Source organism: Sminthopsis crassicaudata, chromosome 3, assembly GCF_048593235.1.
Source record: "Sminthopsis crassicaudata isolate SCR6 chromosome 3, ASM4859323v1, whole genome shotgun sequence".
In the NCBI taxonomy this organism is placed as follows: Eukaryota; Metazoa; Chordata; class Mammalia; order Dasyuromorphia; family Dasyuridae; genus Sminthopsis; species Sminthopsis crassicaudata.
Window position 1 is genome coordinate 19,417,357 of NC_133619.1, and position 15,004 is coordinate 19,432,360.

Below are 15,004 nucleotides of genomic sequence, written 5' to 3' on the forward strand. Positions count from 1 at the left end.
AAATGGCTCAATCATCATCTGAGAAACAAGGGAACACTTGTTAATTTAACTTGCTTGGTCAGTAACAGGGAACTAGCTGAGAATGAGGGTATCATAGGGATGATCCATCAGGGAATATTGGTTTAGAATTAGAGGCAATAGAAGATTGAACTAGGATCTGTGAGAAAACATAGGGAAAGAAGGCCCAGAAGGTACTTTTGGCCTTGAGCAATAAGGGCAGACAGAATAGATAATTCTGTTCTGGAGAGAGAAAACAATTTTTCAGTTAAAGTTGGAATAAACAAAATAGTCTGGCCCAAAGAAGCTACTTTAGGTGAGGAGAGAGGTCTTTTTTTGTGGGCCTTTCTCCTTTCTCTCTGCTTCTAATGGCAAGCTAGAGATGGCTGAAATGCAATTTTACTTTTATTTTTTAGGTCGTAGAGGGAAGACTGAAAGGCCTGAGGTTATCTGTAATTGTGATCAATCATAGAGCCGGCTCTTTGAAAGAGATTTTCAGTTTCCTCAGTTTAAGAAATCTATAAGGAAATGGGGTCAAAGGACTCAAGCAAGCTTCCAATAATGTAGCCGAAAAGCTTCGGAGGCATGACAAAATCAGAAAAATGTCATCTAACCCCAGCTCTCACTGTAAGGACCCTGACTCTGGGAATTATTAACTATATTTTCCTGCTCTGAGAATTTTACCAACATCTCTTGGTTGATTTCGTGGCAAAATGGCAAGTCACATTAATGTCGACAACGTTCTGTCCAATATATTGTATCTCACCAGTGTAATGCATAGGGCTTTTTAGATAATCTGTTCTCTGCAGTCAGGCTTGAAAATGCAGAAATGAATCTCAGAGCAGGCTTTCAGATATGTTTCCAATTATCTGTTAAGGTATCAAACCTCAGAGGGCCAAATTCTACTTTATCTGTGGAATCATCAAATGAAGAACAATTTTGACCTCAGAGCATAAAGAAAATATGAAGATGTATGTGTTTTAATAAACAAAGGTTTAAAAATGATATTAAGAAACATTTCTATATACTTAAGCATAAATTCTGCCCAAGCCAACTCTGCAGTGAAGAGAGAGATCTTTACGGAAAGGTAGTGAGTTTGTGCCAATGGTTATGCTTGTATGAGGGAATTCTGACCTAACTTAATGGAATAGAAAGAAAGGAGATATTAAAGCAAAGTCCAGCTTAGAAAAATGTATTACATCTAAAGAATGTTCTAAAAGTTAGAATCTTCATATCCACATTAATATAAAGCTCTATGTCCTTTAAACCTTTAACCTGAAAAAGATTCTTGGATTTAGAGCTGAAAAAGACCTTAGATGATATCTAATCGAAATTCCTAATTTTATACATGAAAAAACTGAATGCTGGAGAGATTAAGTGATTTCTGAAACACAGGTAATAAGGATCAGCGGTGGGATTCTAAACCCTGTGTTATTTTACTTAAAAGGCAAAGGTCTTTCCAGTGTTCTGTTTTATCAGAAATGTAACAACAAAGACTCTTGGATTTAGAACTAGAAAAGATGTTTGAAGATCCAAACTAACTTCTCCCTTTCAGAGAGAATGAAACTGGATCCCAAAGAAATTGGCCCTCTCCTTCCCTTTCTGTAACATGCTCTTCTGGCAGTTACTATTACCAGTCTGTCCTAGGCCCAATAGAGTACCTTTGACCACTGACCTTTGCAGTGTCAACTCTACCCGGCTCGCCTCCTCTGAGGCCTTCAAAGGTCTCTGGCCACAATCTCTTGAATCTATAGTTTAATAACCGGTAGCGCACTCAAGAACAGCCACGTGTAATCTTAAAAGCCTTTATTATACCTACTCACATCATGCCCTGACTGATGCCCTGACTTGTTGGTTCCTGAGTGAACACCTGGTCAGAAGACCCACGTGTTCACTACCAAAATCCTTACCTCTTTTGGCTACCCATCTTGGCTTGGCCACCCAGGCTGGGGAGCCAGGGTGAACAGCACGAGGTTAAAGAGGGCAGTTGCTGCCTGCAGTGGGCTTACATAGGGCCTGTGAGGTCACACACACAGCCAATCAGCGAGAGAGTCACCCATTACGAAACTATCTCAAAATGGACAGGATCCCACCCAAGGGCAGTCCTAATATCCACAGAAATTACTTCTGGGCCTCAATCTCCCGATGCACTGTGTCTGCCCATTTAAAGGGCACTTACACCTTTCTTTATCTCTATCTCCAGGTGTAGCTATTCAATAAGATGATTGTATATAATAAAGCTATATAACCACATAGTTTTTGTCTAACATCTATCTACCTATCTATTTATCTATCTATAATATATATGTTACACACACACACACACACACACACACACACACACACACACACACACTCACACACACACATTCATTCATTCATTCATTCCAGATTGGTTCTCGCATTTACTTCTCACTGAAAGCATAAAATACTTCAAATTAATGGGCTTAACTTTGCAGGACAAAGTTATTCTATTATTACATAATTGTAGGGCTCACCTTGCATTAAGGAGGATTACTGTCATTTACTTGCAGACAGAAAGAGTAACAAGTAGGTTGGAATTAGAAATGACAGAAATGTATTCACATAACCTTATATACTAGTTTGATGTCACTTTTGAAAAAATATTAGTGTCTTTTCTATGGATTTTTTACTAAAACATAAGAAGAGCTAATGTATTTTCAGTAAGACATATAATTGTCTTTATGGGAAGATGTAGACAAGAGTATCTCAGGATAAATGGGCATAGCTAGCTAGAAGTCTATATGGTTGGAATAATTGGAAGAGAATTGATGTCATCAGAAATGAATTACATATTGTATATTTCAAATGTGAGAAATACTTTAATTATAACTCAGGTTTTTTTTTTTTTAATTGAGAACACATGGTCATCATCAATGTTAGGTACCCATAGGGTTCCATTTTTCTGAAATCTACTCAAAATGACTTTGTATTTATTTTGCATGTCTTTAAATATGTGTATATTATTTCAGCTCTTTCAGGACAGGCAACATGTCACTTTTTCATTTCATCTCTAATTTCTAGCACAATGTCTGGCATATAGTAAGAGTTCAATAAATGGTCATTTATATGGCATATTTGACTCATTACACTTTCCAATCCATTCTGGGAGTAAGAGAGGAGGGAGATGCCCTAGAAAAAGCTCAACAAAAATGTATACTTGTACATGATCACTCATCAATAAGAGCAATTCAGACAGCCAATGAGAATTGGGACCTGAGCACTTTGCAAAGTCCTCCAGCAAATGATGGGATTTGCCTGGTGTTCCAGAGGATGAATATGATATAGATAGAGGAAGGGAGAATCTTCCCATACGTCCAATCTTCCTGGACTTTACTTCAGTCCACACGATCAGCTTTCTTGTTTTACTGATTAATCAGCTTTCCTCACACATAACAATCCATTTCCTGCCCCTGCATCTTGTGCTTGCTGTTCTTTATTTGCATAGTGTTCTATTTTGCACCAACCATTTAGAATCCTTGGGCTCCTTCAAGTTTCAGATCAAATCTGATTTTTTGCAGAGCCCTGGCCTATTCCTACCCCTGGCTATTGTGCATTAAAACTTGTCCCCCATCTACTCTGTATATAGTTAGACGGCACATAGATAGAGCACTGAGCCTGGAGTCAAAAAGATCTGAATTCAAATCCAGACACTTTCTAGTTGGATGAACCTAAACAAGTCACTTAATCCTGTTTCCCTCAATTTCCTCATGTGGGGATGGTTTCAGGAAAAATAAAAATAAAAAAAATGAACCAACAAAATGTCGAGGCACCACAAGAGCAATGTCCACAATAACAGAATCTTGTACCGGTGATCTGCTGCCCGAATCTTTGCTTCTCTGATCATTAAAATGATCCAAGACAATTTCAAAAGACTCATGATAGAAAAAGAAATGTTGTGCACTATTATGTGTGCATGTTTGTAGCAGATAGAGGCAAGCAACTACTTGAAATACTGTTATCTTAGGTTATGTAGATAAAGTTTAAACTCTAGAAGGGAGATGAACCTGGCATTTATGATCTTCCATTTCACATAGCAAGGAAATGCATTTAAATCAATGTTTTATTAGTAACACTCCACACTTAGTGCTTAAATATTTAATATGAGCAAGTGACTATTTCATTTGGCAATTATGGGTAGAAATATTCTCTCACAGGAGACCCCCAAATGGAAAATGATGGTCTATGTCATGAGTAAATTTATTAGAAAATGTTTTATCCATGCTCTTACCTGAGAAGCAATGTTCCAAATGGTTAGACCACTTTATTGAATTACTTCTGTTGAAAATAGTCATTTTAAAATGTTCATTTGATTTCCCTCCTATCATATATAAGCACAAGATATTATTAAATATTATTCCTTTAATAAAGGAAAAATAATAATTCATTTAACATTTAATGAAAATTAACAATGATATGAGTAATACTTTAGAATTCTTTTTTTTCTCTTCTTTGGCATTCCAGCCAACCATGGATATGACTGATGTTTGGGGAGCCATGGATAATGCTGGTAGTCTGAGAACTCATACCATCTCACAGGAAGTAATCTAATCACATAATAAATTCCTGAAAATTTAAAAGGAATTAAAAAGGCAAATAATTTCCCTAATCTACCTTCTCTCTTTGTCAATTCATATTGAATATGGTTTCATTATCTCTTAAATAGATATAAAATAGGAGCCTGAACAGAGCTTACTTTTGTCTCTACTCACTTGGATCCCATTGGAATAGAATCACAGCAATGGATTGTGCTGATTTTGAGTTTCAAGTAAGAATTATGCTCAGGTGAGGGATAAATTGTGAAGGCTGAAGAGATATAGGAAATATTTAGAGTAGGGATAAGGACTCGATTTGTGATTTCATTAATCAGAACTCACCAATGAAGAAACACTTTCTACCAACTTATATCAGCACAGTTCCTACAATTTACAGACTTACTTATAACAGACTTGTCTAGAGCATAATGCCATGGTCATGCAGACAGCATGTTTCAGAGGAAGGGCTGAAAATTCAGGTTTTTCTTACTCCAAGACCAGCTTTCTACCTTTACACCACATATCCTGAGAAGTACAACTAAATTAAATAGAGTGTCCCTCATTCCTAGCTCTGATTTTTATTATTTTGTTCTACTAATAATAGGAAGTATGGTACAGATCAGGGCTTCCTAAAATTTTTCCACTCATGACCCCTTTTTGCCCAAGAAATTTTTTGTGACCCCAGATACGTAGATATAGAAAATAGTTATTCAAAACAAACATTTACTGATAATAAATCATTATTTTGTGACCTCCCCCCATGGGGTTGTGACACAGTTTAAGCAGGTGGGATGTAGAGGTAGAGAGCTGGTCTTGGAGTCACAAAAAACTTGTGTGACTATTTCATTTGGCAATTATCAGTAGAAATATTTTCTCACAAGAGATTCCCCCAATGGAAAATGATGGTGTATGTCATGAGCAAATTTTTTAGAAAATGTTTTATCCATATCCTTACCTGAGAAGCAATGTTCATAATGGTTAAAACACTTTATTGAATTACTTCTGTTGAAAATAGTCATTTGAAAATGTCTGTTTGATTTCCCTGATATCATATATAAGACAAGATATTATAAATATCTTTCCTTTAATAAAGCCATTCCATACAACCACAAATATGACACATACTGTCTGTATGACCATGGCCTTCTGCTCTAGGATGTCTATGAGACTCAAATGACATTATGTATGTAGCAAGCATAAATGCTGGTTACCAGCACCATCACCATCATTATTGTCATCCTCATTGTCATCATCATCATCATCTTCCTCCTTCTCCTCCTCCTCTTCCTCACCATCATCATCATCTCTCCAAGGTAGGTCATTATAGCAGTTTTAGTTTCCTTAGCTATACAAGTACCTCGAAGATGCACTGAATTAAACTATGGGGGATTACTGGGAAATCAAAGGTAGGAGACAGCCACATATTTCTAAATGTTAACGTTTAGAAAGAAATGCTTTTTTTCCTCTGATAGCTAAGCTAAGTCTGTAGCCCAATATTCTTAAATTTTCATTCTCAACTGCTATTTGTTCACATGCAAGACAAGTCAGAAGAAGAGACAAGAAAATGTAGGCTCTTCTTGATAATGGAGACTTGACAGTTATGAGAAGTGATGCTCTGTACTTTCTGGGCAGTGTTCCTATGAGACCAGATTTTCAAGGTCAGTCCAGTCTTCAGCAGAATACTCTTTAAATGTCACTTCAGCAATAATCACTTTCAATTTCTTTCCAGAGTCCACAAACAAATCTATCCAATGTAATCCATTCAGATTTGTATCACACTCGGAGAATGGAGATCCATTAAATAGCAAACCTTATTATCTTACATTTAAAAGTCAGAAAAGATCATACACTTGTCTAATCCAAGCTGCACACTTTTTAGATGAAGATACTGAAAAGGGAAAAGATTTGCTCATAATCTCAAAGCTTTGAACAGAGAGTCAGAATCAGAATCCAACTTTTCTTCATCTAAATCTAAAATTCTTTCCACATATGCTCTAATTTTGTGATAATTCACCTTATTCTGAATGCTGAAACTCCATCATCTTTTGACATCATTAAAGAATAGAAAGTCCTTCTGACTCACTGGATGTTCTTTCTCCAACTTGTTTTGCAAATGAAATCAATGAAGTGAAGAAGCTTCGCTTCAGGCAGCTTCTGTTTATGTTGACTTGGGTCAAATTTTCCCCCATTATGGTCCTTCTATGAAGAAATTTTTGGTGAAATAGAATTAAATACTTTCAGTTTAAGATTACCCAAGGTGGATAAAACTGTCATTCACCTCTGAATTCCTCCAGTTCTGGTCTTCTTCATACGTCTGACTTGTATACTTTTTCTAATACTTCAGTAGTTTCCAGCTTCATGGGAAGTCTTGCAGGAATTCTTAATCTGACATTTATATACTTAGAAAGTTGATAAACATATTCTGAAATACTCAGTTTCCTTTATTATCCCGTGCATTTTTATTGTATGGCCTTAAAAACATTATTCAGGGAAAATAGTTTTATCCAGACTACCAAAAGCATCCATAACACAGAAAGAGGAAGAAAATATTCTTCTAATCCACCTAGTGTTGTAACAGAATGTATTCAAAAGATTGTATTGCTATCATCTTACTCAGGATATATTCAAAAATATTTATAGTCCTCATATAATATACAATTTATTAGTTCTTCTCATTTTATATTCCCATGTTTCAAACTCATTTTAGGAATATCATGGCAAGAGAACTAAACTTGGAGAGTTTTCAAACTCTGGTACCTCTGACACAAATATATCATATATCTCTACATAGACACATCCATTCATGGATGTATAGCTATATATCATATATCTGCATGGGTGCATGCATATTATCTATGGCTAGATATATTCTAGGTTCATAGATTTATAGCTGTAGACTACCCAGCCTTTCTCATCTTTTTTTTTTTTAAACATAAGGGGAAACTAAGGATTACATGTAAATAGTTTTGGACACAGAATTAAAATCTGTCTCCTGCCTCTATATTTATCCCACTCTATTATAACATTTTATGGTAAGGGAAATAGTTTGTTACTTCAATTACTTTAAAAATGTGAGTTATTCAGTTTTCTCACTTGTAAAGTGGACATCATCACTGCATTTGCCATCCAGAGTTATTGGGATGAACAAATGCTATTCTATTTGTCAATGATGTAGCAGAGTGCCTGGCATATAGTGGGCTTATTCTCTCTCTCTCTCTCTGTGTATATATATATATATATATATATATATATATATATATATATATATATATATATATATATATATACAGATATAGATATAGATAGAGATAGAGATATATATAGATAGATAAATAGATATAGATATAGATATATTTATATTATATCTATATCTATCTATCCATATATATCTCTATATATATTATATCTATATCTATCTATCTATATCTATATATCTCTATATGTCTATTTTCATATATATATATATATATAAATATAGATGCTTATTTTTTCTCCTAAAAAAAGAAATATGACTTATTGTTATTGCCTATGGTCACATAGGTCTGGTGTATTCTTCTGATTAGCCCAGTGTCCTTTCTGCTTCCTTCTGCTTCATGTTGCTCTTCCTGATTATTCTTTTACATCTTATTTTAGATAACAATTGTGATCAAAGCCGGGACTCTTTCTTGCTACCTTTGCCTTGGTGTAACTTCTACAAATGGTATCAGCCAATTAACAGCTCTTTAATCTAATAGATTGTATATCAAGCCTCAGTGACAGGAAGACAGGGCATCAAACTAATTAATGGCCTGCTGCATAAGTAGGAAATTGCTTCTTGCTCAACAAACACTTAATAGGTAATAAAATGAGCCAGAAAAAGCTGAAACTAGCTTGGTACTTGACTAAATGAAACCCTTGAAGTTAAGATGGGGACAGGTTGGGGTGACGAGTGAGAAATGTTTAGAGCCAAGGTGATTAGTGCTGTCAAAACATTTCACCTTTTTACATTAATGAGGAAAAATGACTGCTTATTAAAGAGAAGGAGGGAGACCTGCTGAAGTGACCTTTTCTTTTTTCATGTAAAATCTTCAAAATTAAATGAGATCTTGGAGAAAAAGTCATGGCATACTGATATATACTAGATGGGAGAGTAGTTGAGAAAACCCTGAATTATTATTGTGTCCCATTCTGAATCCTGCCTTTGTCACTTATTGCCATCGTTAACTTAGTCACTCCATTTCTCTTGATCTCAGTTTCCTCCTCTGTACAATAGGAAGGTTGGCTAGATAGATTATTGTAAGGTTGTGTCCAGGTTAAATTTAGGACCCTATGTAAAATCCTATTGGATTTTCTTATATCAAATGGAGGGTAAAAATCCATCCTTCATATTCAAAACAGGATTGATGGGATTAGCTTCAGACCTTGACCTTTTGCTTTGACCTGCAACGGATATCTGAGCCTTAATATGTAAATGAAAGATTTCCAATCAGTATGTCATTGCTGATGGGAAGTTGCCATTAATTTAGATGACCTTGTGATGTTCCAGGACATCTGAAAAATACAAAGGGTGATGTCTAAGAATGGACATGAGCATATACATTAAAGGACAGAGAACCCAAGAGCAGTTAGTTTGAGGCTATTCAGTTCCACATGTGATTTCTTCTACTTGAACCTCCTTGTAAACTAATTTTGAAAAAGCTAGATTGTAATCCGATTTTTCCCTTCCTCTTTGAAAAAAACAAAATATCACGGCTTTTCAATTCTTTCCTTGACTTAGTCTGGCTATCATTAGACAGAAATCATCACCAAATGAATAAGTTGCTTGAAAAATAAAGTTATTTTTATTGGTCAAAGAAGCAATTTATGATTATTAAAGACATTATAAATTTCCCACATGCAATTCACTAGACCAGACTATCTTCTTCCTATAAAGATTGGGGCCAAAATGGAGCATAATTACACAAATATCAATAATACTTCTAGATACACTCAGGCTTATAAACACACACATATGAACTCACATATATACATCTTTATACCATACATACATAAATATTTCATAGTATTTTAATATCACCTCTCTCTCTGTCTTTCTCTCTACCCCCTCTCATCTTTCTGTCTCTCTCATTGATGTATTCTTCTCTGTTATCCATGTCTGCTTGTTTATCTTATTATTTCTCTGTCTCTATCTCTGTCTCTCCCCTTCTGTCCACTTTTGTCTCTCTGTAGCTCTGTCTCTGTGATCTCTCTTTCAATCTTTATCTGTCCATTTATCTCTCTCTTTCTTTACTGTCTCTGAGTCCCTGCTTTTTTGTCTCTGTCTGTTTTTCTATGTGTTTATCTCTCTGTTTCTTTCTCCCTGTTTTTTGCCTCTCCTGATTGCCTCCTACTGCCTCATCATCCAACTGCCTATCATTGTGTCAGTCTTGACAATTGGTACTTTTAATGCTGTTAATTGTAAATTTATATGGGGGAGGAAAACTGTTTTTACTATGTGAGTTAGTGGTGGCAAGGAGTCGAGATAGGCAGCTGAAGAATATTAAGCATCTCCCGTCATCAATCTGTTCTTTTCTGATAGCTAATATGGTGATTTTCAGACTCTTAGGGGCAACTCTTTGTCTTGGATTGTACAAGATTGCCTGGATTCTGCTAGGATGCCTGGATTCTGGAAGGCTTTGCAAACTCACCCACGGGGTCCCTGGTTTTTTTTTCTATAGATGAAGTCATACTTCCTACACATTGCAGGAGATCATCTCTGCCTCTTAGATCCCTCAGTTTATTCTTTGTCACTAGCAATAATTTATCTCTACCCCAACTCATCCCCATTCTGAATTGCCCACTGCCATAAATTCTTTCTTTCTCTCTCCGGCCTTCTTCTTACCCATTGCTGGAAAATATCTAAACAGAAATAAAACCATGTTGGCTCATCCTTGCAAAAAAAATTCCTAATGCACCTGCACTTGGAAACCTGATTCTGAATGTAATTTTGGTTGGCAAACCTCAAGAGAGATATAATAGAGCTGGCAAAGCAGTCGGGAAAGATAAATGCTCAGAAGAGCCATTACAAAAATGTATAATAACATGAAGAGTAAGGGGTAGGTGGAAGATAGATAGACTTTTTCACTGAATTCTTCAATATTAGAATTAGGTAGCCCCACTTGATACCTCAAAAAATAGCAAGGGGACAAACACCTACTCAAATTTAACAAATATTTACAGAGTTTCTTGTGTGCACAATAAATCCCAGTTATGTAAAATAATTATTTCTTCAACAGGAAGGATGGGTTGACAATAGAAAAGAGGCTTTAAAAGATTTAAATACATTTGAAGTAGATGATTTATTATGATTTAGTGAGAAATACCGGCAGACAATGTGCTGTACTGTGGTGATATCCAACTCAAATAGAAAACTGAAACCACTAAATGCTACATAAATATCCCTACAGATTACATATTGATTTAAAAAACCACATGGCCTACATCATATTGTATTTTTAAATATTTTGTTAAAGATTTCCCAATTGAAGGCGGAGCCAAGATGGCGGAGAGGAAACACACGACTCAGTGAACGTCCTCACTCCCTCACAGCCAATTAGATAAATTAAGTCTCAGAATTAGCTCAGGACTGATAGATACCACAAGGACTGGAAGCACGACTTACCAGCTGAAGAGAATCTGGAGTTTCAACAGGAAAGGTCAGTTCTCAGGGGAGGAAGAAGAAAGACCAGCACAGACGGTGGGGTAGGGGCACACTGCGCCCATTGCGCTGGGAGGGGCTCTGGGATCAGAGAAGCCACTGAGGTAAAGGAATCTGGCACAGGCTGTTAGCTCTTCTCTGCTAATTATTTAGCAGTTCAGAAGAGAAAGCCAAAATATTTTAAAACTCAGATTAGATTTTCCCCGATCCTGGGGGGTGACTCAGTAGACTCGGCACCAGGGGGTGTGGCCTCAGCTCCCTCCTGAGAATAGTTAAGAGACTGACAAGTGGGTGGATACGGCCCAAGGCAACACACACTGCCTAGCTTAGCTGGAGGGAGTGGAACTCAGCTCCAGGAAGTCCCAGAGAAGCGGAACCTTTGAACTACGGACCGCGGTTTCTGGCAGACACTTCCAGTTTGAGCGCAGGGGCTTCTTACGTCACCTGCTGCAGACACCCACTCCCCACCCGGACACATAGCCTGGGCTTCCTGCAGTCTTCACTATTCTACGCCCTCAAAGCACAGCAGTGCTAATCACCTCTGAGGCGCTTCCAGGGAGGGGGTGGGGAACTCTCTCCCAGAGCTCTCTCTTAGCGCGGGCGCAGGGGCCGCTGCATCCATCCGGTCTGGGAGGAAGCTGGTAAAGAAGTAAATAATTTCCTACCCCAGGGACAGACCCCAAAAGATTTTTTTTTAAGTATGAACAAAAAAGCTAGAAAAACCATAGATTCCTTCTATACAGAGAAAGAGCGGGTATCCAACCCCGAGGAAGTTGACAGCAGAGAATCAGATAACAACCTAAAGGGGAACGATTCCTGCCCCCCATCACATAACTCTCTCCTAGAAGAAGCTCTTAAGAAATTGAGGGAGATTGAAGAAAAATGGGGAAAAGAAAGGGAAGTTATGATAGAGAATAATAATGTCCTGAAATTGGAGTTGGAAAAAATAAAGAATTCACAGGAGATGCAGGGAAACAAAATTAGTGAATTAGAAAAGGTTAAAAAAACACAGGAAAGTAGGATTTCTGAATTGGAAAAGATAAAAAAGTCTCAAGAAAATAGAATTTCTGAATTGGAAAAAGAAAATAATTCTCAAAAAAAAAAAATTAGGGAAATGGAAAAAAACTCAATAGAGCAAAATAATTCATTTAAAAACGAAATTGGGCATTTACAAAAAGAACTAAAAACTGTGAAAGAAGAAAATAACTCCTTAAAAGTCAGGATGGAACAAATAGAAATGAATGATTCACAGAGAACCCAAGAATCAGTTAAACAAAACAAAAAAAATGAGAAGCTGGAGAACAACGTCAAATACTTACTGGGAAAATCTATAGACCTGGAAAATAGATCTAGGAGAGATAATCTGCGGATTATTGGACTTCCAGAAAACTATGACCAAAAAAAGAGCCTAGATTCTATTTTACAGGAAATTATCAAAGAGAACTGTCCAGAGATAATAGAAACAGAAGGGAAAGTAGATGTGGAAAGAATTCATCGAACTCCTTCTGAAATAGACCCTAAAAAAAGAACACCACGGAATATTGTGGCTAAGCTGCAGAATTACCACACAAAGGAGAAAATCCTGCAAGCAGCTAGAAAAAAACAATTTAAATACCAAGGTGCCACAATAAGGGTCACCCAAGATCTGGCTGCCTCCACATTAAAAGATAGAAGGGCCTGGAACCTGATATTCCGAAAGGCAAAAGATCAAGGACTGCAACCAAGAATGAACTACCCAGCTAAGTTTAGCATCTTTTTCCATGGAAGAAGATGGTCATTCAATGAAACAGAGGAATTCTATATGTTTCTAAGAAAAAAACCAGACTTAAACAAAAAATTTGATCTACATCCACAAGACTGAAGAGAAACAGAAAAAGGTACACAGAACCCTTGAGAACTGTAACTTTGTTGTGGGTATATAAAAAATACTCAAGGATAATTTGATTTTACTGATATAAAAGAAAAAAAGGGGGGTGTGGTAAAGGGAAGGAGGTCGGTTCAGAAAAAGGGGAAGGAGTGATAAAAAGAGGGAAACTACATCCCAGGAAGAGACATAGAAAATACACCATATCTGAGGGAACTTAGTGAGGGGGAGAATCATTGTGTGAATCTTACTCTCATCAGAAGAGGCTCAAAGAGTAAATAATTAACATATTTGTTTTTCAGAGAATTTTCTCTCACCTCATTAAAAGGGGGGAGAGGAAAAGGGGAAAGGAAAAGGAGAATAAGTGAAGGGACTTGGAGGGAGGGGGGAGGGATCCTAAAAAAAAAAAAAAAAAAAAAAAGAGGGAGGGTTGCGCGTCACAAGGGGGGTCTGTAAATTAAATATCGGGGAGGGGGATCAGGGGGGTCAAGGGAAAAAAGTATAATCTGGGGATAATACGATGGCAGGAAATACAGAATTAGTAATTTTAACTGTAAATGTAAATGGGATGAACGATCCCATCAAACGGAGACGGATAGCAGATTGGATCAAAAAGCAGAACCCTACAATATGTTGTCTACAGGAAACACATTTAAAGCAGGGAGATACATACAGAGTAAAGGTAAAAGGTTGGAACAGAGCTTATTATGCTTCAGGTAAAGCCAAAAAAGCAGGGGTAGCTATCCTTATCTCAGATCAAGCAAAAGCAGAAGTAGATCTTGTTAAAAAAGATAAGGAAGGAAACTATATCCTGCTGAAAGGTAGCATAAATAATGAAGCCATATCAATACTAAACATATATGCACCAAGTGGTATAGCATCTAACTTTCTAAAGGAAAAGTTAAGAGAACTGCAAGAAGAAATAGACAGTAAAACTATAATAGTGGGAGATCTCAACCTTGCACTCTCAGATTTAGACAAATCAAACCACAAAACAAACAAGAAAGAAATTAAAAAAGTAAATAGAACATTAGAAAAACTAGGTATGATAGACCTTTGGAGAAAACTGAATGGCAATAGGAAGGAATATACTTTCTTCTCAGCAGTTCATGGATCCTATACAAAAATTGACCATATATTAGGACATAAAGATCTCAAAATTAAATGTAGGAAGGCAGAAATAATAAATGCCTTCTTCTCAGATCACAATGCAATAAAAGCTACATTCAGTAAAAAGTTAGGGGTAAATAGACCAAAAAGTAATTGGAAACTGAATAATCTCATCTTAAAGAATGACTGGGTGAAAGAGCAAATTATAGAAACAATTAACAATTTCACCCAAGATAATGATAATGATGAGACATCATATCAAAATCTTTGGGATGCAGCTAAAGCGGTAATAAGGGGAAATTTTATATCTTTAGAGGCTTATTTGAAGAAAATTGAGAAAGAGAAGATTAACGAATTGGGCTTACAACTTAAAAGGCTAGAAAAAGACCAAATTATAAACCCCCAACCAAAAATTAAACTCGAAATACAAAAATTAAAAGGAGAAATCAATAAAATTGAAAGTAAAAAAAACTATTGAATTAATAAATAAAACCAAGAGTTGGTTTTATGAAAAAGCCAATAAAATAGATAAACCTTTGGTAAATTTGATCAAAAAAAAAGAAAGAGGAAAATCAAATTGATAGTCTTACAAATGAAAAGGGGGATCTTTCCACCAATGAAGAGGAAATTAGAGAAATAATAAGGAGTTACTTTGCCCAACTTTATACCAATAAATTTGATAACTTAAGTGAAATGGATGACTTTCTCCAAAAATATAGGCTCCCTAGATTAACAGAGGAGGAGATAAATTGCTTAAATAGTCCCATTTCAGAAAAAGAAATAGAACAAGCTATTAATCAA